The sequence below is a fragment of the Protopterus annectens genome, chromosome 16.part0, assembly GCF_019279795.1.
Source record: "Protopterus annectens isolate FY-2018-M chromosome 16.part0, PAN1.0, whole genome shotgun sequence".
Lineage (NCBI taxonomy): Eukaryota > Metazoa > Chordata > Ceratodontiformes > Protopteridae > Protopterus > Protopterus annectens.
This window is the reverse complement of record NC_056750.1, coordinates 603,272,741-603,299,228: the sequence shown is the minus strand read 5'-3', so window position 1 is coordinate 603,299,228 and position 26,488 is coordinate 603,272,741.

The window sequence follows — 26,488 nt, the reverse complement described above, 5'->3', positions numbered from 1 at the left end:
TATGGACAGTACCTTCTGTAAATGAATGAGCAGATAACACAGTGAAGAGGCAACGGCCTTGCCCTGAGTCAGATATGTAATGGTGAACAAAATGGGGAACAATTCTCTGCAGCAGAACCTACAGAGTTTTGTTTATGAAGGGATCTATAAATTTCCTTTTCAGTATCATTAGGTGTAAGACAGGAACCTAGTCAACAGGAGAAACATTAGTCATATAACCACAATAGTAAATCAGGTTGTGGCGGAGGGAATGGGGATTGAACTTTATTCAACTTCATTCAGGCCCATTCCTACTTCCATGACTTTCTGTCAGCCTATGTGACACTGTCAAAAGCCTTGCTAAAGCCTATAAAAATCTGAAAATTAATGCATCCTGTTTTCACTAACTGAACTATTTAATTAGATGATGTGGAACTACCATAACTAGCAATATGCAACTTTGGCAAAAATAAGTACTTTTCCCAGCCAAACTTGCATCTTGACTGTTTTTTCAAGCTGCTGTCATAACCCCAAACATACTGACCATAAATAAAACCTATACCTTACCCCTGATTACTAATCAGATTTCTACCATAATTCTAATTATTCAGTAATCTTTTAACCATTTTCAGGTCCTGGCAGTAACGTTTATTTATTTATTTTATTTTACATTTGTTGACTGGAATAGTCCAACTGGATCCATGTCCATTTTCAGTGGAGGCCTGGTTGAAAAAAGCTCCAAGGTAACAGATACAAAAAAAAAATGAAAACATATTACAAATATGGTATTGACAAAGAATACATAAGCAAGCATGAATAGAAGTTCAACAGTTTAGAGTTACTCCCTGGTGACAGTCAGGGGTATATTAAACAATAATTTGATTAATAGATTTTTCACATTCTTGATGAGAGTTAGCCAGGCTTGTTGCAGTGGCAAAGCCAGTTTAGTCCCGGATGTTGTTTGAGTCTAGTTTTAAATTGGCCTAGGGAGGAGAGCAAAGTAATATCAGCTGGAAGTGAGTTCCAGACTCTGCTGCAGAATTTGCAAAGAGGGAGTCATCGGCTGCACTGTTAATTTTGATTGTCTGAATTAGTAGTCTATTCGAGGATCAAAGCAGTCTCGGATTGTTATAGGGGGTGATAATATTTTTGAGTGCCAGAGTATTATCCGGATTATAAAGGATTTTATTAGCCATAATCAGAAGGTTATATTGGATTAGACTGGCAAGTTCAAGCCACCCAAGCTGGTTAAGACTGATGCAGTGGTGTGTCCTGAAAGGCAGACCAGTGGCAAACCTGGCAATGTGATTATAACAGGTTGACAGTCTATTAAGTACAGTCTTGTTTAGATTAGAGAGTAGGGGGGATGGATATAGAAGTGTTGAAAGTAGATGAGAGCGGGCTATGGCAACTTTGGCTGGAGGGGTTAGGAAGGCTTTTATTCTGTACAGTGACCCTATTTTTTTATTGATGGTTTTGATCAATTGGTTTACATGTAGGTCGAATTTTAGGTTATTATCAATAATGACACCTAATAGTTTTCTAGAGGGGTTGGGGGAGATTATCATGCCATCATTTGCCCTTATGGTAATGGTAAAAGCAGCAGACTTTTGTGTTGGTGAAAATAACAGCATTTTAGTTTTTTTGGGGATTTAGTAACAACTGACATTCAGAGAGCCACTTTTCAATAGTATTAAAGGTGAACTGCGTAGCAGACTACAAATCAGTAGGAGATGTAGCAGAGCAAATCAGGGTGGAGTCATCAGCATATTGGATACAGCTGACATTTGGGATGACAGTATTCAAGTCATTAATAAAGATAGAAAATGGTAGGGGCCCTAGTATGGTGCCTTCTGGTACTCCAAGGGTGTTAGGTAGTAGGTTAGAGAGCTTGCTCTGCCAGAGAACAGCCTGCTGTTGCCCATTGAGGTAGGTTTTAAACCACTGAAGGGCTTTAGAATCTAGACAGAAAGTTTGCAGGGTGTGAATCAAAAGTTTGTGGTCAACCATGTCAAATGCCATAGAAAGATCCAAGAAAAGGGCTGAGGATATGTGATTATTGTTACAGTTATTGTTTATGGTTTTGGTAAAAGCAAGTAGGGCTGAAGTAGTGCTGTGGTGTGGATGGAATCCATATTGGGTATCTGCCATGAGGTAATTCTGGACTAGGTGGTGCATGAGTTGTTTGTGTATACATTTTTCCATAATATTTGCAAGTGGAGAAAGTATAGCTATTGGTCTATAATTGGAGAATTCAGTGGAGGAGTCACCTTTATGTAGTGGGATTACGTAGGATGTTTTCCAAATGGTGGGAATTTTAGCCTCTGCTATGGTACGATTAGTATTGATACTGGGTAGGCAATAGCATCAGCTGATTTTTGAAGGTACTCGGCGGGCAGTTGATCAGCGGAGAGTATGGTGGGTTTTAATTTTTTGATCAAGGTATGGATAAGTTACATGGAGACTGGTTGGAAGCTGAACGAGAGAGTAGGTTCATAGGGGGTGGTACCATCAGGGCCAGGGAGCTAGGAGGTAATTGGCTAGCTAGGGCTTGAATTGTCTCAGTAAAGAAATGGTTATAAATGTCTGAAACATCCTCGGGGGGGTTTATCAATGGTAGCAGCGGGGATAGGGGTAGATGTTTTTCCAGGATGAAGTAGATTATTCAGACCTGCCCAGAACATCTGAGGATTGTTCTGACTTGCTGTCTGTAAATTAGAGTAGTATTGTTTTTTGTCTTGTAAAATGGATTTTTTAGTTTCATTGCTAACATGCCTGTATTTAACATGATTTTGGGGTCAATTTGTTTCTACTGGTAATTTTTAGTCTAGACTCTTTAGAAAGCCATGGTGCAGTTTTTGCTTTTGTTCTCTTTGAATGGGCAGGTGCATGCAAATCAAGGATTTCAAGAAATTTGTTGTTAAAATATGCAACTGCCCCTCTAAGGGGAGGTGTTTTAGAATAGACCAGTTACAGGAGTTAAGTTCCTGTTGGAATTCGGCAGGGTCACATTCTTTTTTGTTTCTGACTTTTCTGAGTAAGGGTTGTTGGGGATTAATGGCTTTTTGCTTAATTATAGCTTATATATGTAGCTAGGATGGGGCGAGAGGGGCAACTACCCCGTGCACAAAGTGTGACCTCTAATGCAATACAATTTTTTAAAAGCTGATATTGCTTTTTGGTCAAACCTGAACACTGTTGTACTTTGTGTGTGGTCTACGCTGTAAGTTCGTTAAAGTTTAAAAGTTAAAAAAAAAACAAAAAAAACTCTTCCCTTTTTTTTTTTTTTTTTTTTAAACTAAAACCTGAGTGTTGTAGTGCTCCATGCAGGCAGGCTATTAAAATGTAGAAACTGTTTACTACATTTGTAGCAAGCAGTTTGGTACCGTTTATAAGAAGAAAGGAAGAAACAGCACTCCATGCAGGCAGAATATAAACTGTAGTGCTACATTTGAAGCAAGCAGTTTGCTACAGTTCATAAGAATTTTTTAAATAACTAAAATGATGAGTGTGTATAGTGCTCTATGCAGGCAGGGTATAACTTCCTGGTATCTAACAGTTTTCTTACTTTTCAGGTTTTCTCTTCCGTTTTCTGTCTTCTACATGCTACTCAAAGTAGGTGCTCCTGTTGTACAATAACAGATTTGTATAGTGCAAGTTTATTTTCTCACCCCAAGCCATGACAAGAGAATAACCCTCTAATTTTCTCATAGTAATGCATTCAGCACCCTGCTCCGGGCTGGTACAAAATAAGTGCATATCCTGCAGCACAAAGGTAAAAGAGTACACCATGTACTTCATTTTTTTAAGATGGCAGTTTGTCTGATATAAAGACACCAAATTCCACACTCTGAACTAAATAATACATTACTGTTGAAATTCTGTGTAAACAATATGCAGATTCATATCACAGGATATGTGCTGCTTTTTCTCATAAGTTTAATATACCAAGGTTGCATACATTTTACAGAAAGAAAAAAGGTTAAACCTGTAGGAATAGGACATTAATTAGATAAAAATAATGTGGGTGGACAAAAACAAAAACTGCATCTACAGTGCTATATGCCTCATTATTAATAAACAAATAAATACTGCTTGTAAGAGCTCTAACAATTTTGGTACATTTTTAATTATATAGTTAGCATATATGAACAAAGTACAGTTTTTGTAGTTTGTGTTAGACTCTTGGCTTGCAAATCTGAGATATTTGACTAGACTCCTATACCAAACCTTGTAGGTTTCACTGAACAAATACATTTAAAACATTTTGCAAATATTTGATTAGGATTTAAAGGCTTTAGTCTGAAAATTGTTTACCATTTTTTAAACAAGTACTGTATGAGCTTCTTTCTGATTTCAATCTAGCTAGTAAGGATATCTTGCGCCATTTCCATGTCTCAATGTCCTTTATCAGAGAGGGCCATCACTGACTTCTTTTGCATGAATCTGGCCTTCCACTGATCCTTAAACTGTATTTCATTTCTTATCTGGTCTTTTTATGACATGGATTGTTTTCCCTTTTAAAAATCATTGACAAATGAATTACATTATTATATGAGCTCCTACTCAAAAGGCATAATTGCAATAATAATGTTCAGTGAAGTGTAATATTCAATTACGTGTTCTGAAAACTCCCCCAATCTCTATGGGCTATAATAAATATTTTTAAATGCCAGCAGCTGCTGTGTTTTATTTGCTTTATGGTGATTCAACATGGAAAGTAGAGAGGTTAGTGTAGATAACTTAACCCCTGATATACCTCTACTGTATCTGATCATTGTAAGACCCTATGTTCCAAATCTTCTATTAGTGAGTAGTTGTAAAATGGTACAGAAAATGAGAAAAATTAGTTCTACATTATTATATTCCTAATTATCACAGACTCTATCCTCTGGATAACCTACAGTCATGTTTTAAATCATCTTTCAGTACTAAAAAGATGAGATGATGCCCCTTAAAGGACAACAATGGGATTCTATTATTAAATGCTCAACTTCTCTGTCTTTTTCCTCCCTATTTGCTGTCCCTGCTATGAATAAACAACAATACAGCATTTTAAATATTTTAAATTGACTGTTTCTGTCCACTAGAACAGTGCCTTACTATACTGTGGTGGTTTCACTTTCAAAAAACTTTTGTCCTGCCCTAGAAAAGCTTGCTGTAGTCTCCAGTTCACTGATGTCATCAAGGCCATGGAATATATATAGTTTTCTGGCCATTTCCCTCCTCAAACTGACATTACCACTACTGTCCTAAAAACCCACCCATGCTGTGATGTCACAGCTCTCTGGTCCTTCTCCTACCAATACAGAAAGTAAAGGCTAGAACAAGGAAACAGTGCATGAGTCAAGTCTCCTGCTGTGAGCTGTCAATCACAGCATGTAACAGCTCAAATTACCCTTAGCACTTTGACAGCTAGGGAAGTTAGGTGGAACGGGGATGGGAGATGAGTCAAAGTAGTTAAACTCAGACTTCACAAAAGACTGCAGTTTAGCCATTCTAAAAAAAAGCAGCAGTAAAAAGCACTTTGAAAGTCTGCTCTGTGGCATTTGCACTGTTTGTGTTTTAAGTAGTCATTGAATGGAATGAAATTTTACTTAAAACTGACAGAAAGACAGCAGTGTATGCATGTAAAATCAATGCAGTGACAGGAGCTTTAGGCAGAAAGAGGCCTGCATTATGTAATTTTTTACAGACAAGCACTGCATTGTGGGATACATAGAGGCAGACTAAACAATCAGAATTACTTCAAGATACCTAACCCCATGTGGTCAGACTCAGCAATTACATATAAAAATATTTTAAAACCTGTAAATAGTCCCATGCTGGTGTTAAAATGTAGGAAACACCAAACCATGATGAAATAAACATATTTTTTGAGTCTGTGGGTGCAGTTCTCCTTTAATATTCAGTTACTTAGAATACAGTGCTTTGAAAAAGGAACATGAGATGGGTTCTTAAAAACCTGCAGGTATAATTATTATAGCTTTTAAATCCACATAATGCCACTATTACTTTCTTGAAACTTCACAAAGATAATATAAGTACTACTGTAGCTCCAGTAAATCCACACAAAATATTCTGTAATTAAGTTTGACTGCTTCACATTCATACTGTGAATTTGCTTAATTACAGAATGGATTCACATTTTCTAGGCCCAAATAGGTATCAGCAGTACATCTGTTTAGCACATCTGCTACATGGTTTCAATGCTTCATGCACACAAAGGCATAACTAGACTAATCCAATATGTGCCACTGTGCATGTTTGTTTTTGTGCAATGAGATAGTCTATAATTATGACATTAAAAAACTGGCTACATTTTTTTGCTTAAGCAGTTTGGGATTTTTGGGGGATATTAAAATATGTCATCATCTTCTTTCAGCTGTTCCCATTAGGGGTCGCTACAGCGGATCATCTGTTTCCATTTCTTCCTGTCCTCTGCATCATGCTCTTTCACACCAACCACCTGCATGTCCTCTCTCACCACATCCATAAACCTCATCTTAGGCCTTCCTCTTTTCCTGTTACCTGGCAGCTCCATCCTTAGCTTCCTTATCCCTCCTCAGCACATGTCCAAACCAACGCAATCTCACCTCTCTTGCTTTGTCTCCAAACTGTCCAACCTGAGCTGACCCTCTAATATACTGATTCATAATCCTGTCCATCCTAGTCACACCCAGTGCAAATCCTAACATCTTTAACTCTGCCACATCCAGCTCTGACTCCTGCCTTTTTGACAATGCTACATTCTCCAACCCATATAACATAGCTGGTCTCACTACCCTCTTGTAGACCTTCCCTTTCACTCTTATTGGTACCCGTCTGTCACAAATCACTCCTGACACTCTTCTCCACCCATTCCACCCTGCCTGTACTTTCTTCTTCACCTCTCTTCCACACTAACCATTACTCTGAACTGTTGATCCCAAGTACTTAAACTCATCCACCTTTACCAACTCTACTCCCTGCATCCTCACCATTCCTCTACCCTCCCTCTCATTTACACACATATATTCTGTTTTAGATCTACTGACCTTCATTCCTCTCCTCTCTAAAGCATATCTCCACCTCTCCAGGGTCTCCTCAACTTGGTCCCTACTCTCACTACATATCACAATGTCATCTGCAAACATCATAGTCCACGGGGCCTCCTGTCTAATCTCATCTGTCAACCTGTCCATAACCACTGCAAATAAAGGGCTCAGAGCTGATCCTTGATGTAAACCCACCTCCACCTTAAACGTATCTCTCACTCCCACCACAGTCCTCACCAATATCACACTACCCTTGTACATATCCTGTACCACTCTTACATTCCTTGAACAACCAGAGCTTGCGCTGAGTTCTAATTCCCATGAGGATTAAGAAAGGAATAAAAGTTTTACACTTTTGTCCACATTGTCTTAGTACTCCCTATGCAAAGGACTTTATTGTAGGACACTGATGTTGAATATGAACATCATTTGACCCCTGTGCTCTACATTACCAATAGCATCCTCAGGAATAATCTGCATTCACTCAAATTTAATGGCAATCTCTGCCATATAAAACTGTACAAACCTATATTTTATTTTGATCCTAAGTCTCACTGGTACTAATTCATTTCTAAGCAAAGTGGAGAAATGTGGTGTGATGCCCGTGCACTGGCCCAGTAATCAGGGAGCCTCAATCCTCACCATTAGCACCAGTGAGGGACGTGCACATTGAGAAGGATAAGAAGTACACACACAGTAAAGTATAATTTCCCTTAAGAGCACACAGAGATCACAGTCAGTCTAGAGCTGGTTTCTACATTTCCTTCCAGATCCCCATTAAGACTCCCCACTAGCACAACTATAGGGTCCAGGTCCTAGCTGAGTAATGAAGCCAAAACCTCCAGTACTCTTGATGTCCAACCAGTGCTTCATGTCCCTGCCCAAGTAGCTGACACACACACACTTTGAGATTTGAGTTATATACAAACACACATATACTCCTGGGGAAGGCTGGCACAGATTCTCCAACTACGCCCCTTTCTGCCCAGGCTATAAGATAGCAATCCACTGCCACCAACTACTCTATAGGCTACTATACAGGCCCTTACCAAAAGGTGTCCAATTCTACTGTGCAATGCTATTATTATCCTAGTAGTAAGTGTAACCCAGGGCTAAGGCTATTGGAGTGGTTCATAGAGTATCACCAAATACATGCAAGTACTCTAGAGCTTAAATTATCTCTACACAAAACAGCCACAGTTGAAAGGTTTAAAAATATTTAATAATAAATAACAAAAACACAAGACAATACTTATTCATTCAACACAATGACATTACAGAGTTCAGCAATCACAGGAAAAACTTTAAAACAATATCGTAGGATAGTCTGACAAATATAGAAAAACTAGTCTAATTTGGCTAAATTCCTAGCTAACTCTAAGAGAAATCACAGTTCTAAATACTATTTTACTTACAAGACAAAGTGCTGGTGAGTTGTTAACAGGTTCACACAAAATCCCAAATGTTCTGTCTTTCTATCTGGGAAAGTCTTAAATTGATAACACAGTACTGCTGAGTCATTTCAGATTACATCATTCTTAACAGTTCTGATTTAGTTTCCCAGGCTAACAGAAACTCAAAATTTACATTTCTTTTTGTAATCTGCACCTGCAGGAAGTCACAGCAACTGTAAGGGGCCTGCCTAATAGGCCATTGCGGTCCCGTATCCACCTGGTGCTGCACCAGGTGGGTGCACCCTGGTCTTCCAGTGAACATGTCCCCAAAGTCCTGTAGCACTGTTCGGCTGTCTAGAACCTGGATAGGAGATACCTGCTGGGACATTGCTACCCCTTTCACTGAGGTGTCAGTCCGAGCCTCACTGAGGAGATCAGTCACCAGATCTCCCTGAGACTCCTCCTGCAATCCACTGCAAATACTCAGCACAAGGGCCTCCATATCATGGTAAGGTTTCATCATATTAACATGGTACAATTTGTGCCCCTGCTTCCTGCCTAGCAGTTCTACCATGTAGTTAACATCACTTACCTTTCTTACCACCTTGTAGAGTTCCTCCCAAGCTGCTTGCAGATTGTTGTGTCTGAAAGGAATGGGAACCATTCCCTGCTGCCCTACAGCATACTCTCTAGCTTAAGCATTCCTGTCATACCAGACCTTTCTTTGCTGTTGGGCTTCTGCCAGGTTCTCCTGGGCCAAGCCCATGAGTTCCCTGAGCCTTTTCCTGAGGTTTAGGACATATGCAACAGCTGACTCCTTGTGAGATTCACACTCACCTTCCCACTCATCTCGAATTAATCTAGAGGCCCTCTCACCCTATGCCCAGACAACAACTCAAAGGGTGAAAAACTTGTGGATTCCTGAGGAACCTGTCTGGAAGCAAACAGCAGACGAGGCAAATATTTGTCCAACTCCCTCTTAAACTGGTCTGCAAATGCCCGTAGCATGGACTTGATTGCAGAGTTTAACCTCTCAAAAAGACCATTAGTCTGGGGATGGTAGGTGTAGTCTTTAGGCGCTTCACCCCACAGTACTTCCACAGACAAGTCAGCAGGTTTGACATGAAATTGGCACCTCTGTCAGTCAGTATTCCTTTTGGGAAACCTACCCTGCTGAAAATCTCTAACAAAGCATTTGTCACCTTTTCTGCCTCAATGGCGGACAAAGCCACTGCCTCAGGGTATCTTGTAGCATAATCTACTACCACTAGGATCTACTTTTTCCCTGTGGAACTTGGGGTACTCAGAGGCCCCACAATATCCATAGCTACCATCTGAAATCACTCCTCAATCACAGACAGAGGCATCAAAGGAGCTCTCACCTTGTCTCCTGCCTTAACTACCCTTTGGTACTGCTCACAGGTCCTGTAGTACCCTGTTACATATCTAGAAGTTCCAGGCAAATAGAAGTTCTGCATAATACATCTCTTTGTACGTTTTATACCCATATGACCTGCAAAGGGAATATCATGGGCTATGGCTAGAAGTGTCAGATGGTAGGCTCTAGGCACTACCAACTGATGTGCTCTCTCACTTTCTAGCCTTCCATCAGGGGTCCATTCTCTATAGAGTAACCCTTTGTCCCAGTACACAGAATCCCCCTTCCCTTGCAAATCAGGTGCCTCACTAGCTACTTGCCTCAGGCCTTGCAATGTAGGGTCTGAGAGCTGAGCCTGTCTCAACTCTCACTTTGTAACCCTTCCCAGCTCCCCTTCCACAGGAAGTCTGGTATCCTCTGACAGCAGTGCCTCACTGCCAGCCTGGGTACTACTACTCACCTCTACCTTTGCAGGCACTTTATCCAAGGGAACATCAGTACCCACAAGGAACTGTGGCTTACCTTCAGTTTCATTGCTACAGCGTAGCTCCCTCCCTGAAGTAACCACCTCACCAGTCCTGGCTGCAAGTGTGCGGTCTGTCTGGGTGTCCCACATGCTACCAGACCCACATGCTTGTCTTCAAGCCTGACTGCATGTAACTGCATGAGCATATGGGACTGCATTATCAAAATCATTTCCTATTAGGATATTTGCAGGGATATCCTCAAACACACCTACTTGCTGGCTTCCTTTCCCACCCTCCCAATGAAGGTGAACCCTAGCCAAAGGTATTTGGAAGGGGGTCCCTCCTAAAGCTCTAACTGGAGTAGACTGCCCAGGCAAGTAGTGCTGCTCTGTAACCATTGCAGGCTTCACAAAGGTTATGCCACAGGCTGTGTCTCTCTTAGCAATGGCCTCTTTGCCATTCACTACGATAGGATATAACCTCTGGTGGTAGTTTGGTACCCTTGTTGTCTCAAGACAACCTACTGTTGGCATTTTGTCTTTCCCACTTACTGGCTCCCTCACCTTTTGTTCCCCACCTTGCCTCCGTGGACATCTATATGCCACATGGCCCCATTGGTTGCATTCAAAACATTTAACCCTAGGTCCTGGATGTGTGCCTAGACTATTGGCTTCCCCTGCTACTGTCAGATTCTGTTGGGGCAGTCTGGGCTGTACACCATGGGTTCCTTTAGACCCATGAGAAGTACTGGGGTTTCTTTTCCTGTGTAGGGATGCCCTGGTTGCTAGCTATAGGTCTCTTTTCTTCCCCAACTCATCTGAAGTAGCACATTGCCTATCAGCTAACCAGATTCTCATGTCTTCAAGCAAAGTGCTAAGGGCTTGTTCCCTCACCAAAAGGTCTGCCAGCCCTTCAAAAGTGGTGACCTGACATCCACTCACCTACCTATGAAAATATGTGCTCAGTTCAGCAACATATTCACACACATTTTCATCTGCCTTGCGTCTGTGCTCACGAAACTTTTTCCTATAAGCTTCAGGTATTAGCTTAAAAAATTCTAGCAAACAATTCTTAACAGCAGTATAATCAAAAAAATGTGTGATCAGATAATTTGGAAAATACATTTACAGCTTTACCATGGAGTAAGGGGGTCAGGAACCATACCCAGAGCCTTTGGTCAACATCATACTGTTTACATACCCTCTCAAACATGTGAATGAAACTATCAAAATTATCTCTCTCTGTAACCTGTGGAAGAAATTTACTGATCTTTTGTGCTTCTGTGGTCCGGTTACTCCTTTCCCCATTACCTCCATGACTTTGGTGAAGAGAAAGCATTTCTTTTTCATGATGCCTCTGCCTCTCCTTCTCCACAGCTTCCATTTCCAAACACCTGGCCTCCAACTCAAGTCTCTTTAGCTCCAGATGGATTTTTAAGTCCTCTGCAGAAAGGTTGAGCTGTCCATTCTCCGAGTGCTGTACATCTCCACAGCCAGACTGATCATTCTCCTGATTGCTGTTTTCTGATACAGCTGTGACCAAAGCTGCAATCATGTCTGCCTTAGTCAGATTTCCATGCACCAGTCCTTTAGCCTGGCACATCTCAGCCAACTGGTTCCTTGTCAGCTTGCCATACTCCTCTGCTGAGATGCTTGCCTGCTCTCCCTGACTAACTAAGCTAACAAAAGAAATAAAACAATTGTGATCTGAATTCTGAATATTCACTGTGTGGCTGATTTAGAGGACAAAACACCTTCAGTGATCACTGTACACAAGCTACAGGAATTCACTATCTACACCACTTACAAGCCAATTAGTATGTGATGTGGCTAACTCACCACTCTCAAACAATTAATATCTGATGTGGATATTCCACCACTGCCAAACAATTAATATGTGATGCACATGCACTGGCCCAGTAATCAAGAAGCCAGTGAGGGCGTGCACATTGGAAAGGATAACAAGTACTCACACACTAAAGTACAATTTCCCTTAAGAGCACACAGAGATCATGTCAGTCTGGGGCTGGTTTCTCCCTTCCCCCAAGATCCCCAATAAGACTCCACACTGGCACAGCTATAGGGTCTAGGTCCCAGCTGAGTAGTGAAGCTAAAACCTCCAGTACCCTCTCTGTCCAACCAGAACTTTATGTCCCTGCCCAAGTAGCTGACACACACACACACACACACACACACACACACACACACACACACACACACACACACACACACACACACACACTTTGAGATTTGAGTTATATACAAACACACAGACACTCCTGGAGAAGGCTGGCTCAGGATGTGCAGCTATGCCCTTTTCTGCCCAGGCTATAAGGTAGTAATCCACTGCCACCAACTACTCTTATCAGCTACTACACTTGCCCCTACCAAAGGGTGTCCAATTCTACTGTGCTATGTTATTATTATCCAAATAGTAAGTGTAACCCAGGGCTAAGGCTATTGGAGTGGCTTATAGAGTATCACCAAATACATGCAAGTACTATAGAGCATAACCTATCTCTATACAAAACAGCCACAGTTGAAAGGTTTAAAAATATTTAATAATAAATAATAAAAAAACACAATACAATACTTATTTATTCAACACAATGATGTTACACAGTTCAGCAATCACAGGAAAAACTTTAAAACAATAACATGGGATAGTCTGACAAATATAGAAAACAGCTAGTCTAATCTGGCTAAATTCATATCTAACTCTAAGAGAACTCACAGTTCTAAATACTACTTTACTTATAAGACAGAGTGCTGATGAGTTGTTAACAGGTTCAGACAAAATCCCAAATGCTCTATCTTTCTCTCTGGGAAAGTCTTAAAATGATAAGTACTGCTGAGTCATTTCAGATTACATCATTCTTAACAGTTCTGATTTAGTTCCCCAAGCTAACAGAAACTCAAAATTTACATTTCTTTTTGTAATCTGTACCTGTAGGAAGCCACACCAGTAAAAGACATTTTACATGTAAAACCTTAGTAATTACCTCTTAAATTAAAACAAGAATTTCTTAGTCCAGACATCCTGTCTCTGAGCTGGAGATCAAACAGTTCTAAAATGCTTGACTTAATAGCTTTCTTCCAGCAGGGTGCACTGTGGTTAAATTTTTGAAGCGCAGGACAACATATAGTTTAATCCTAACATATAGTTCTCTTTACATTTGTAAAACAGCCTGTGGATTACATTAATATTTACAAATGACATAGAATTATATACAAAATTCTATCTATCCATACTGGCAGCCTTCACATGTGATAAAGCAGAGAAGCATAAAAGTAAAATCACAAAAAATAAAACTAACACTGCAGCGCTGAATTCTTTAATAAAAGATAACAATGGTAGAGCTTTCTGATAAAATCCTTCATCAGTACACAAAAGTATGTGTTTTGTGTACTGATGAAGGATTTTATCTGAAAGCTCTACCCTTGTTATTTTTAATTAACTAATTCATTTCTCCCACTTTTTTGAGGAATTATTCTTCATTGTCAGACCTTCTATGTGTTCCTAACATTAATTTTTGGGCATCTCTGAGCATTTCTTATCTGCTTTAGAACTTATTGATGCATCCTTTACGTTTTGCGTCATGTACCCTGTCCTTCAGATATTTCACTCTCTCCCACTTGTTTTTCTTTATACTACTTCCTCTATCAACTGAAAGCAGCTGCAAAGATTCTGCTTGTTCAAGCTATGTGACAGCTTCAAATGTTTAAATAGGTGCAGTCCCTTCAGTTTACTTAAGTCAAGCATGTGTTTAATATATTTTTTACATATTATCTTTAGTGCACACATTCTCTGTCCTTTTCTTTCTGTATTAGATTCAGTGCACAAGTTCCCTGCAGTTATTACTGCAGGTTATTTTACAAATTAGTAAATCTTTATGACCAAAATGCATGTACGTAGTATTCCTTCACTAGCCTTAACATGCTGTTACTCCACAATATCTTGGTCATCTTTAGTGAAGGTTGCAAATCCTCACTTGTTTTGCACTGGACAATGAACAAGATAGAGACATATTTTCGGTCATGGTCTATGCCACTTGTCACCACTAGCATCACACAATTTTAAGGCCACAAACTGAGTGTATGATATTTTCTACCATGATAGCTCAACAAAAATGTGTAAGGTTTGACATGTTTATTCCACCTGTTTCTTTCCAGTGGATCAGCATCTGCCCATAAGATTTTTGGATGCTTCCCTTCCCATGGAAAAAAACACTTGGGATCTTCTGCCATTGTCATAGGAGATGCAATAGCAAAGTAAACAACATGAGACTTATTGGTAGGATCATTATATTCCCTGTAATTACTTTCATGCACATCAACATTTTCAGAGCTTTCCATATAATAATATCACTTATAATGGTTTGAACCAATGGCCCCTAACATCTACTCATATCTCACAGTCAGTGGTTATATGAGGATCCCTGGGTATTTAATTCCTCCTCCCTGCCACTTGACCTTTGGTTCTTCCTTAGGTTTACCTTTATCCAAAATGAGTCTGATATTTCTTTGGGACAAATGTTGCCCAAAAACAAGGATTCATTGAGCTATTCATTCATTAGAAGAATTTTATTCATGTATGCTAGTTCTCAATACTTGAACTTCTCACCTGTAAGCCTTCAGAATTTCTGGAAAGAGAACAGCAGTGAATAAATATAAGAAAAGAAGAGGAGACAGAAGATGCCACTGTTTTATACGTTTGCCAAATGCAAAGCTTTCTTAGCTATTATTGTCCATTAGTCTAACTGGCATGGGTGAGATGTACATGCTTACTTCCTTTTATTTCTTAAGGGACTCAAACATACAGTTCCATTCAACAAAACCTATGACTACAGAAAAATGATTACTACAAAAATTATTCCCAAGATCAGTACAGTGCTCCTTTTCTTTCTTTTTCTTTCTTGTTTGCTTTTTTATTAAAAGAATCAAGGCAAGAAGTGGGAGGATCAGGAAGGGATAAAAAGAAGAAAGGCAATGGAAACAGGAGCCTCAGTCAGACATAAGACAGACAGGTATTAGCAAATGGATGTGTGGCATAATCAAAAGAGCTACAGGTAAAGCATATAAAAAACAACAAAACATATAATACAATGCAGTGCTACAAAATGAGTTCACATCCAAACAGCTCCGTTCAAAACATAATGGTTATTTTCAATATATACATCTAGTCTGGTCCATAATCTAGCACTTCTGGACAAAGTATCCTTCCTAGATGCTGTTTTTCTCAATATGATAGCATAGTTGTTTAAAAGACCCCAGCTCTCAGTTACCTACGGATGCTCCATCTTCTTCCAAAATCAGTTATGCACTTTTGAGCAATGTGAATAATCCTTAGAAGAAATTCATCTGTGACAGAAGGACTACAGGAGGGGTTGGCACAATAAACAGCTTAATGGTAACCTAAAAATAATCATTGCATCCTGTCATTCCAGTCCCTATTAAATAGATGAAAAGTCAAAATGTCAAACGGCCAAATATCCGAAAAGGCTGTTCCTCGAAATGAGTATTGTGGCTATGCCCCCCACACCCCCCACTAATTATATATACCAACTCCGAGATTGCACTACAGTGAGGAAAGGGCAAATTATCCAGTCTTCACTGTGCCGCAATCTTACAATAGCGATATCGAGGAATGGCCTTTTCAGATATTTGGCCATTCGACATTTTGACTTTTCGTTTATTTAATAGAGACCCTGTCATTCAACAGGTATCTTCAGTCTCCCTCTAAAAGTAAATAAGCAGAAGAGAATTAGCAACTATGGATGTCCATGCACTAATGGTCTCACAAATGTATCTCCATTTCTGGTTTCGAATGAACATGAAGTTATGTACAAATTTTCTAGGAGTCAGAAAATTAAAAATGGAGTTTCTTCAAGTGAAAAGTTTCAAAAATGTTTGTAGCTTTGGGTCTCACAACAACTCCAGGGTATTTGTTAATTCCCTGATAATGCACACCTTGTCAGGCATTATTGATTATTTAGTTACTTTTAAATAGACCATGGAGCAGGAGTGGAAAATATTTGTTCTTTATTTTATTTATTTATTTTACATTTGTTAACCAGGAAAGTCTGACTTGGAACATAGCCAATTTTCAGTGGCGGCTTGGGGAGAAATCCTCCAGGCACATGTCTTTGAATGTGGGAGGAAACCAGAGGAAACGCTCCCGAATGTAGGGATGACATGGAGACTCTGCACAGAAAGCACTCCAGCCAAGAATCGAACTGGAGAACCTCCTGCTGTGAGGCGACAATGCTACCACTGCGCCATCCATCCAGGCTCGTATCTGTGATGACTACTATTCCAAGGTTCTAGAAGTTATGGAGTCAAATGATAATATGAGTTAAGAGAAGCATGTTCTAGAAGTTATGGAGTCAAATGATAATATGAATAAAGAGAAGCATGATCAATGTACTTAAATCAATATTCTTGAGACATGTTATTCCAGATGGATCAAAATATTCTAGAACTGACTTTATAAGAACTTTAGCAAAGGGGTAGTAAAAGCATGTTACATTTAGTCCCAGGTTATTCACAGTGTTGTTGTGTCTTTCGGCTTTTCCCAGTTAGGGGTCGCCACAGCGGAACTCTGGTCCGCTAATGATTGGCAGTAGATTTTTATGTACCGAGTTGCCAGCTCTGATGCACAACCTTCAACGAAGGTACGCCCATTCACGCATGTCTCCACATAGAAGACATTCTAGCTGAGAATCGAACCAGACAGCGTCTTACTGTGAGGCAACAATGCTACCGCAGCACCACCACCGCAGTTCACAGTGTAATGGTCAAAAAGAAAGCAGTTAAGACTGTAAATAATTTAATAACAAAGTCACAGTACATTAACTATGATAGCAGAATCTCTATTATCGTTATTGAACTATAGAAATAATCCACTTCAAGGGGGTGGTATGCTGTCTGCTGAAATATGTATGTGTTATCAACTAAAAGATGGTTGCCTATGCCTATTGAATAATATAAAAGACCACCAAGCAGCAATGGAAAACAAACCAAACTACAAAGCCAGCGAAAATGATGCCACAAATCTTGTAACAAATAGTTTATTCACACTGAATAACACTCTGGCACCTCGGCACAGCCTTCCTGAAGTTAACTAGGACCCAGAAGTGGTGGAGTCAATCCCCAAGAAACCAGATAGGATTTTAGCAACTCTGAAGGACAGGAAACATCGGAGCAAAGGTCCACCAATGGATGCCATGGTTGTAGCAGCGGCCACCAAAAAGTAAGTTTCTGAGGAGAGTTCCTCTGTACATCCTCCTAACAGGAAGTCCAGGGCCTTGGACAGATTTGTGAAGTGGTACTCATCAGCAACCTTTGCCCAGTGGTCACTGAATTATTTAGCCCATTTCATCAGATTTCAGAGGGACTTGACTAAGGAAATTTCCAAGTATCTTTCTGGAGTTTTGGCTGTGGATGCCCAAAAGACAGTGGACACACCGTTCTACTCTACAGTCAACTTCTAATGTAGCTATGTGACTGATTTCAAATGCAGCCAATGGATCAGCACAGGGATTACAGTAAGATGGCATGCCTGGATGCATCTTTGTGATTTCATGGAAGGCTTCTAGATGTCCTTCATTTATGCTCCATATGATGGCTCCATACTTTTTTATTCAAATGTTAAAGACATGTTGACCAGGAGCCAGCTGGATGGTAAGACTCTTTCTGCAGTGGGCATCCATTTTTCCACCCCTCAAATATCCTACTCCAGGAATCAGATAGCTGGGAAAACATGTGGTTTTGTAAGCCACAGAGCTCTTATCAGGATTCTCCACATGAATGTAAGACTTCCACATGGCAGAGGTGGAGGAACCTCTAATGGACACCACCCAGGAGGCACAGGCAGACCTCAATCAGGACTTCTGTGGTCCCTTTTCTGAGATGCCTAATCATCCATGAAGGACTGCCCAATTGCTGCATTCTTGAGGCAGTTGGGGGATGCTTATCTCTGCACACTCAAGTCTGGCAAAACATAAAATATGCATGGGTGCTAAATATAATTTCCAGAGGCTATTCTATTCTCTTTTCTCTTCCACCCATAAAAAAAGAAAGTTGTTTTCGACATTCCATCCAGTCAGTGAGAACCAACAGCAATAGAAATTTCCACGCTGCTAGGAAAGAGAGCCATTCAACTAATCTCCCTAGACCAAATAGCATCTGGAGTCTACTCAAGGCACTTTTTAGTACCAAAGAAAAAGGGGGACCTCAGACCAATTTCAGATCTCAGTCAACTCAACCAATTTGTAAAGTAGACAAAATTCCAGATGGTCACAATTCAGTCCATAATGCTTCTTCTGAGGAAGGATGGTTGGATGGATGTGCTCAGTAGATTTCCAGCATACTTTCTAATGTGAAAATACAGAGATCCCTGGATTTCCAGCTGGGGAGCCAATCGCTATCAGTTCAGAGCCCTGCCCTTCAGTCTCACCACAGCTCCCATTGTGTTCACCAAGATCATGGCAGTGGTAGTGGTGGACTTGTGCTTCCTAGGGATCCAAGTCTTCCCCTACCTTGATGATTGGCTTTTGACTGCTACCTCCAAGCATCTGCTGTTACATCATTTGGACCTTCTGCTCCAATGCATTCTGGAACTCAATTCTAATGATTCTGATGGCTCATTAGTACATTAGAATACTGCAATGGACTTTAGCAGTCCAGTGGTCTCAGAAATTTCACATATTACATGCAAAAATTCTACTCACAAGGGTTTACTGGTAAAACATTGCTTGGTGGATAACCTCACCCTTCAGTAATAAGGAGAAGGCCCTTTCACACAGATGCAATCAGTAGCAGTAGTAACCACAGTTGCCTACTTTCTAGGGTGGGTGGGGCATTTTGAAGGAGGGATGATTGAAGGCAATGGTCAACTTTAGAGGACAACCTTCACATCAATGCCTTGGATATAAGGATAGTCCTCTTAGAATTGCAGGCACTTCTGGATGTCCTCCCCAAGGGTGTGATTTCCATACAGATAGACATCATGGCTGTAGTTTAGTACATTGACAAACAAAGAGGAACCTGTTCTTACCCCTTGTGTCGACAGGCCATTAGAGTTTGGCAGTGGGTGATGTCTTCACTCTATTTTCTGATAGCAGTGCACATCCTGGGGTCTTCCAATGTTCTGGCAGACAAATTGAGCAGGACTATCCTAACATCCTTCAATCCAATGGTGGCAACTTTAATTCAACCTTGCTGTGATTTTTTTGCCCCCTACCTCAGCAACAAATGCAGCAGTTACTTTGCCCTGATCTCTTACACAGGGTCAATTACCAAGGGATGGTCTGGTCCACAACTAGCCCATGGGTCTTCCTTATGCTTTTCTTTCATTATCTCTCATGACAAATTCATTCAGAAAGCCAAACAATGCAAGGCCAAAGTAATCCTCATTGCCCCCTTCTGGCCCTGGCAAACATGGTTCCCATTTCTGTGGTCCCTATTAGTACACCCTCCTTGGATGCTGGATCAACATCCAGATGATCTGTCTAACCAATCCAGAATGCATTCTCCATGTCAAACTACCATGAAACTAACCACTTGGTTCCAAGAGTTTTAACCTGAGAAGCCAGGCTTCCAAATACGGTTGTTGAGATTCTACTGGCTACCCAGAAGCCTGCTATGAAAAAGATTTATTACAGAAAATGGAAGCAATTTCCTTTTTGGGCAGTAGCCAAAGGTTTGGATGCCTTTCTGCTCCCATCCCCTCCATCTTGGAATCCTTATCTGAACTTTTTCAAAAAAGTTCTAGTTATTCTACCATCTAAGTTCAAAAGGCAGCAATTTCAAATGTTCATATTGGACAAAATGATACTTCAGTAACCTCCTTGAAGATCTCAAAAGGCTTTCTAAGTGGTACATTTCTGTTACATTCTCCCATTAGAGATCCAGTCCCTCCATGGGATATTACCATCATGCTCCAAGCTCTGACACACGCCTCCTTTGAACCTGCATCCATGGTAGATATTAAATATTTAACTTGTGAAACAATTATATTAGTGGTTATCACTTCAGCCAGACAAATTTCAGAAATGAAGCACTCTCATGTAAACCTCCCTATCTGACTTTCCATAAGGATAAGTTTTTTTTCAGAAAGAATGCATCCTCCCTTCCAAAGGTGGCATCCAAAACAACTAAAATCAATCCATACATTTACAAGTGATTTTCCCCAAATTAAGGAGAATATATTCTACCATGCTAGATGTTCATCATCAACTTAGATTCTATCTTCATCAGACAAAACAATTCAAGAAATCTGATCAGCTATTTGTTTCCTTCTCAAAGTCTAAACTTGGTAAAGCTGTTATGAAAGTTACACACTCTAGATGGTTGTCTGCCTGCATTTCCTTTCTCTATAGTAAGATAGGTTTAAAGTTACAATCCAAACCAAAGGCTCACTCAACCAGAGCAGTGTTTACTTCAACAAGACAATATCCATTGGTGACATTTGTGCAGCAGCAACTTGGTCCACTGTCCATACCTTTGTTATTCATTGTAAACTGGTCGTACTATCTAGGTCTTACTCTTCCTTTGCTTCCACCACACTCAGGAATGTCCTTTGATATCACCCAAAAAGACAGCTTGGGAATCGGTCCCATATGTTTAATCAGATGAAAAAAGACAACACTGGATACGAAAGTTATGTACTTACCATAATGATAGATCCATGTTGTCTGATTTTCATACATTTCAAGCTCCCTCCCTCCTTCCCCCTTTCCAAATTTACACACACATTTTTGAGATGATTGAGTGGTTTCCACACTGCATCCTCTTTGTGGTGTGGCAGCCTCTCAAGTCATCTTGAAGCGATGTGTGGTTGCCAAGCCACATCATCTATGTGAACAACCTTATCTGTTTATTTTTTTTCCTGGTCCTCTTTCAATGTTGATCATCTGTTTTCTAAATGTTGTTCATAAATAGATCTGAGATGTATAGTAAAGGCCAAACTTGATCTGAGGTATTAGGATGGAGTTCAGGGAATTATGGGTAGGGGAGGAGTTAGAGGTCTGGAACAGTGGAAGCTTCAAATTCGGTGACAAGGTCAGATCCGGGTGGATCCAACGTCCCATATATTGAACTGGACAAAAATCAGACACCATGGATTTGTCATTATGGTAAGTAGATAACTTTTGTATAATAGCCTTAGACAACCATTTAGAAGTAGTCTGCTTTGACACTGGTTGTCCCTTCTTACCTACACAAGAAATGAACAATTGATCCATGATCTGAAAGATTTATTTCTGTCAAGATAGTACCCATGTTGTCTGTGGACATCCAAGGTATGGAGCATCTTTTCTCCCTCATTTTTAGTTTCAGGAAAATAAATGGGGAAATGGATAGTTTGGCTAAAAGTAAACTTGAATACCACTTTAGGCATAAAATAAGAACTAGTTCTCAAAGAAACACTGTTCTTATGGAAAATGAGGTAGGGTTGCCTCATGATAAGAGCTTGCAACTCAGATACCCTTCTTGCTGAGGTCAAATCAATAAATAAAACTGTTTTCACTGTTTAAGAACCTCAAGTCAGCCAGATTAGCTGGTTCAAATGGAGCAAGTGTTCATTTCTCTAAGACAAAATTAAGATTCCAAGGAGGGGTTTCTGGTTTACTTGGAGTCCTCTTATGCAAAGCCCCTTGCAAAAACATTTTGACATGACTGCCTTGAAAGAGGAGGATCCATGGGTAGATATGCTGAAGTGGCCAATAAATGAATATTGCTAGAGGAATAAGAAAGGACATAGGATAGTAACTCACACAAATATTGTAGAACCAGAGAACGTCTAGCCGTGAATGGGTGCTGGTTATGTTGTTCTCACCAATTAGAAAACCTTTTTCCATTTGCTAATATATGATTTTCTAGCAGCAGGCTTTCTTGCCTCCATTAGTACTTGCTGCATGTCCTCAGAAAACAGGTACCTAAAAGGAATGAATACCCTATCATCCAGGCAGTCAGTTGAAGATGATTGATGTTGGGGTGTATCAAACACTCCTGTTCTTGTATGAGTAGATACATTCTGTGTGGAAACTTGTGATAATAGCCCCTGGCCATTTCCAAAAGAAAGGAGAATCACAGTTGCCTGGGCATCACCACAATAATCTTGGGAGATTCCTTCTGAATCTTCAGAAGTCATCTGGGTATTAGTGAAAAGGTATACAGAAACATTTCTGTCCAAAGAAAAAAAAGGCCTCTCTCTTCCAGGTTCCAGGGATCTGACTCCTCCTTTATCCATGATTTACTGACATTCCAGGCCTTCTTGCATGGAGTCCTAGAACAGAATTTTGCCAGTTGATTGTTCACAGAGGAGGCAAAGAGGTCTGCATGAGGAACTCCCCACAGATATTGAAAGACTCCCAGATCTAGTTTCCATTTGTGAAGGTCTACCCTGGCCTCTGCGCAGTTTGTCTGCCACACAGTTTTGCTCTGATGGAACATTGGATGCCTGTAGACTGAGATTGTACTGTGAAGCTGTATCCCAAGCTAACAAGGCTAGTCTGCAAAGGGGGTATGACCCGGTCCCCCTTGCTTGTTGATGTATCACATCTCTCTGGTATTGTCTGTAACCAGTTGAAGAGGTCCCGGGGACCAGAGAGGTTTCAGAGAATTGAGTGCCTTTATCAGGGCAACCATCTCCTTGATATTTATGTGCTTTCATCTGCTCTTGGTGTCCCCCCCCCCCGCATTTTTATCTCTCCTGAAACTGCTCCCCAAGCAAAGTCTGGAGCATCTGTGGTGACTGACTGCTTTGGAGCACAGACTGAGAAGGGTAGACCTTGATTTAAGGAGATCTGTTATCTATACCAAGTGAGTTCTCTTTTAACAAACCCCTGTACTTGGATCTGAAAAGATAAAGGATGTTGATGCTGGGACTAATGAGATTTCAGATACTGCTGTATCTTTCGCATGTGCAGTATTCCAGGGGTATCATGAGAATCATAGATGCCATGAGAATCAAAATCATAAGGCATTCCTCCACACTGACTTTAGTCTGAGTGAAAAACCTTAAAAATAGGTCTAAATAAAGCTCTGTGGGTTTTTTTCCTGTAGAAGAAAAGCTCTCTAAAATGAGATGTCTATTTGACATCACAGGAACATAGCCCTGTGTGAAGGAATCCCAGCTTGGGCAGGAGATCTCTCACCCAAGAGAAAATTTTCTGACATTGTAAAAAAAGACTCTACAATGATCTATAACTGGAGCTAGACACTTTGTGAACACTCATGGTGCAGTGGATAGTCCAGAGGGTTCGGCAGAGAACTGATAATGTGATTCAGACACGCAAAACCTTAACACCTGAAGTCTGGATGAAAAGGAATGTGATGATATGCATCTTTTAAATCTAGTGTTAACAGGAATATTAAAAGAGGAAGAGGCAACAGGTTGTGATCCAGAACTGGTCTCCAAGCATGTTATTTTTTTGGGGGGGCTAAGAACATGTTTGAATAAAACCCCTTCCCACTTGGGAAGGAGGAACTAGTTCTATCTCTTCTCAGGATAGAATGTAATAAACAGGTGGAAACAAAACAATCTGATCTGCAGGATTTGGAATGACCACCTGGAAATAAGGAATTTCCTCCCACTGCCATCTGTAACCTTGATAAATGATTTTCAGAACCCATATGTTTGAAACAATCTGTTGTCAAAGAGAAAAATGGAAATTCCAGACTATCTGGAAGAGAAAGAAGGACAGGGTAGGAGGGAGTCACAAGGTCTTTTGAAGAGTCATTCAGACTTGTTGGAGTGCCCTTGGTTTGAGGAGGTTTGATATTTCTTTCTGGAACTTCCTTGCTACTTCTTCTTAAGCATTAGTTAACTTGAATTCTGTTGAGACTGTTTATTCTGTTTTTTTGCTGAAGTTGGATGAGGAGAAAGAAAATTCCTTAGAAAACTGGGAAAAGAAGGTCTGAAAAATCTTAGAGATTCTCCATATCAGCTTGCCCCTTTCATCATACGTTTTGATCACCTCTGCAGCCGAGGGGCCAAACACTAAATCTCTATACAAGGGAGAATTTAAAATGTCAGTTTTATCATCATCTGGGAGGTTCTGAGAATGCAGCCAAGCAAACCTCCTTAAAATCATAGGTGTGGCCATAGCCCTGAAAGAAATATCATTAGATTCATAGACACACAGCAAATAATGAGTAGTGCCCCATGCAATAGAATAAACTAAGTTATTTAAAGCAGATTTTTCTTCACAAGAAGAAACTCTAGATAAAACATTCCTCATACTTTCACAATATGTCAGAATAACATTTAACTTGTGAGCATGACAATTTAAAGTTCTGAAATTCAAAGTTGCAGAAGTATACTCTTTTATTCCAATACCTATAAATATTTTTCCATCTGTATTAGGAAAAATAGGATTGACTAACTAAATGCTTATTAGCAGGGGAGTCAACTAAGGTTATAGCTGCTAAGACAGGTTTGGGAATAGCGTATAAAAATTTAAGAGTGAGGAACTTTATACATAATACCTACCTTTTTAGGGGCAGATGGCTGTCTATTGGGAGAACTGCAGGGAGTAAGAAACACATCTTCTAAAGCAGACAGGACAGAAGAAATGGGTGTAGGTTCTGTAACAACTCATAGTATTTTTGAGGTATTGAAAAACTCTAATGTTCTCCCACTAAAACACCGGGACATTCTACCAATAGTTTCAGAGAAAGAGAACGCACCACAGGGAGAATGAGAAGTGAGCTCTCCTCTGAGTCTGAATCAGAAATCTGAGGATAAAACATTGAACTTGTCCCTGCATCTTCTTGTTCAGATTCAAAATCTTCAATCTCCTCAGGAAAGGAGGCACCCCTTTTTTTTACCAGAAACTACTCTACAAGAAGGATCAATTGCCCAAATCAAACCCTGAGTGAGTCCCAGTAAACTACTCCCATCCAAAGAAATCTGAGGAGGAGTATATACATGCTTGTTTTTTGTTTCTTTCTGACAGGAAGAATGGGGCCAGCTTGGTTACTAATGGCAACTGCTGCTTCCCACGGATGGGCAGAGCAATCTGACAAAACAGGGAAACCTTCCCTCTTTCCTTTCTCAGGACCGACAACAATGGTTCTCCCTTGCCCACTGAGGGGACCCTAACAGCCACAGAGGATGTGGCTAACACCAGGTCCATAGTGGCTGTAGGTGCCACACCAGAGGGATCTGGGGTAAAAGATGAGTGATGTGAGGTACAACAAATAGCAACAACAGAGTCACCCACCTGCGGCTGAGGCAAATTGCCACCCTGCTGTGGCAGAAAGGCTGTTTGCTTAACTTTTTTCTTCTTGTGGGTGGAAGAAGGATCGACCAAGGGACTGACAGCCTGTTCCATGGCCAAGCTGAAAATAGTACCTCTATCCTGGAGAAAATAACAAACAATGTCAGTAAAACTACTAGTCCACAAAAGTTACTTTATTTTTCCTTTGGTCAGAGAAATCACAATAAAAAGTACTCTCAAATACTATGACAGCCCCACAACATTAAAATAAACACAATTTCTCAACATATTTTATCAGTTAGATTCACTACTTTTAAAATGACAGAAACAACAGGTGCTTCTTTTAAAAGTGCATTACAGTCTCTAGACAATTTGTTAAAATACAACCCTATCTTTAAAATAACTTTCTTGAAGAGGAAAGTAAAAAAAAAATCAGTAAAAAAATAAGAAAATGGAAGTTTTTTCTCCAAAGGGAACTTATCTGCCCAAATGAGGAAAGCAGAGGCCGACTGTTGAGCCTCAAAAGAATCAGAGGAGCGTACATTTAGGTGACAGTGAAGCTCTGAAGGACTTTACATCCAAACTTGCCTTTTAGTCAGCTCACCTTGAGCTGCTTGACAGTTTGGGGGCATGGAAGGACCCTGAAGCTTTGGAAGCTGACCAGCTGTTGAAGCTCTGCTATATAGATATTGATAGCAAGATACAAGCAGATAAAATGCTTTAGTCCCTTTAGTCTTATACACAGGTCAGGCATATTTTTTATCAACCAGAGGAGAAGTTGTGAACAGTAATTAATAAAGAGCTGAAGGATTTTATCTGGGAGGGGAAGATGGCAAAAATCAAGTGGGATATGCTTATTCTTCCAATAGAAAAGGGCAGATTGGGATTACCTGACTTGAAGGAGTGTTTCAGAGTGATACAGTTAAGGCTCCTATACATATCACAGACAGATAACTATAACTCAAAATGGAAAGAGATAATGAAGAAACATGGGGGAGAAGTTCAAG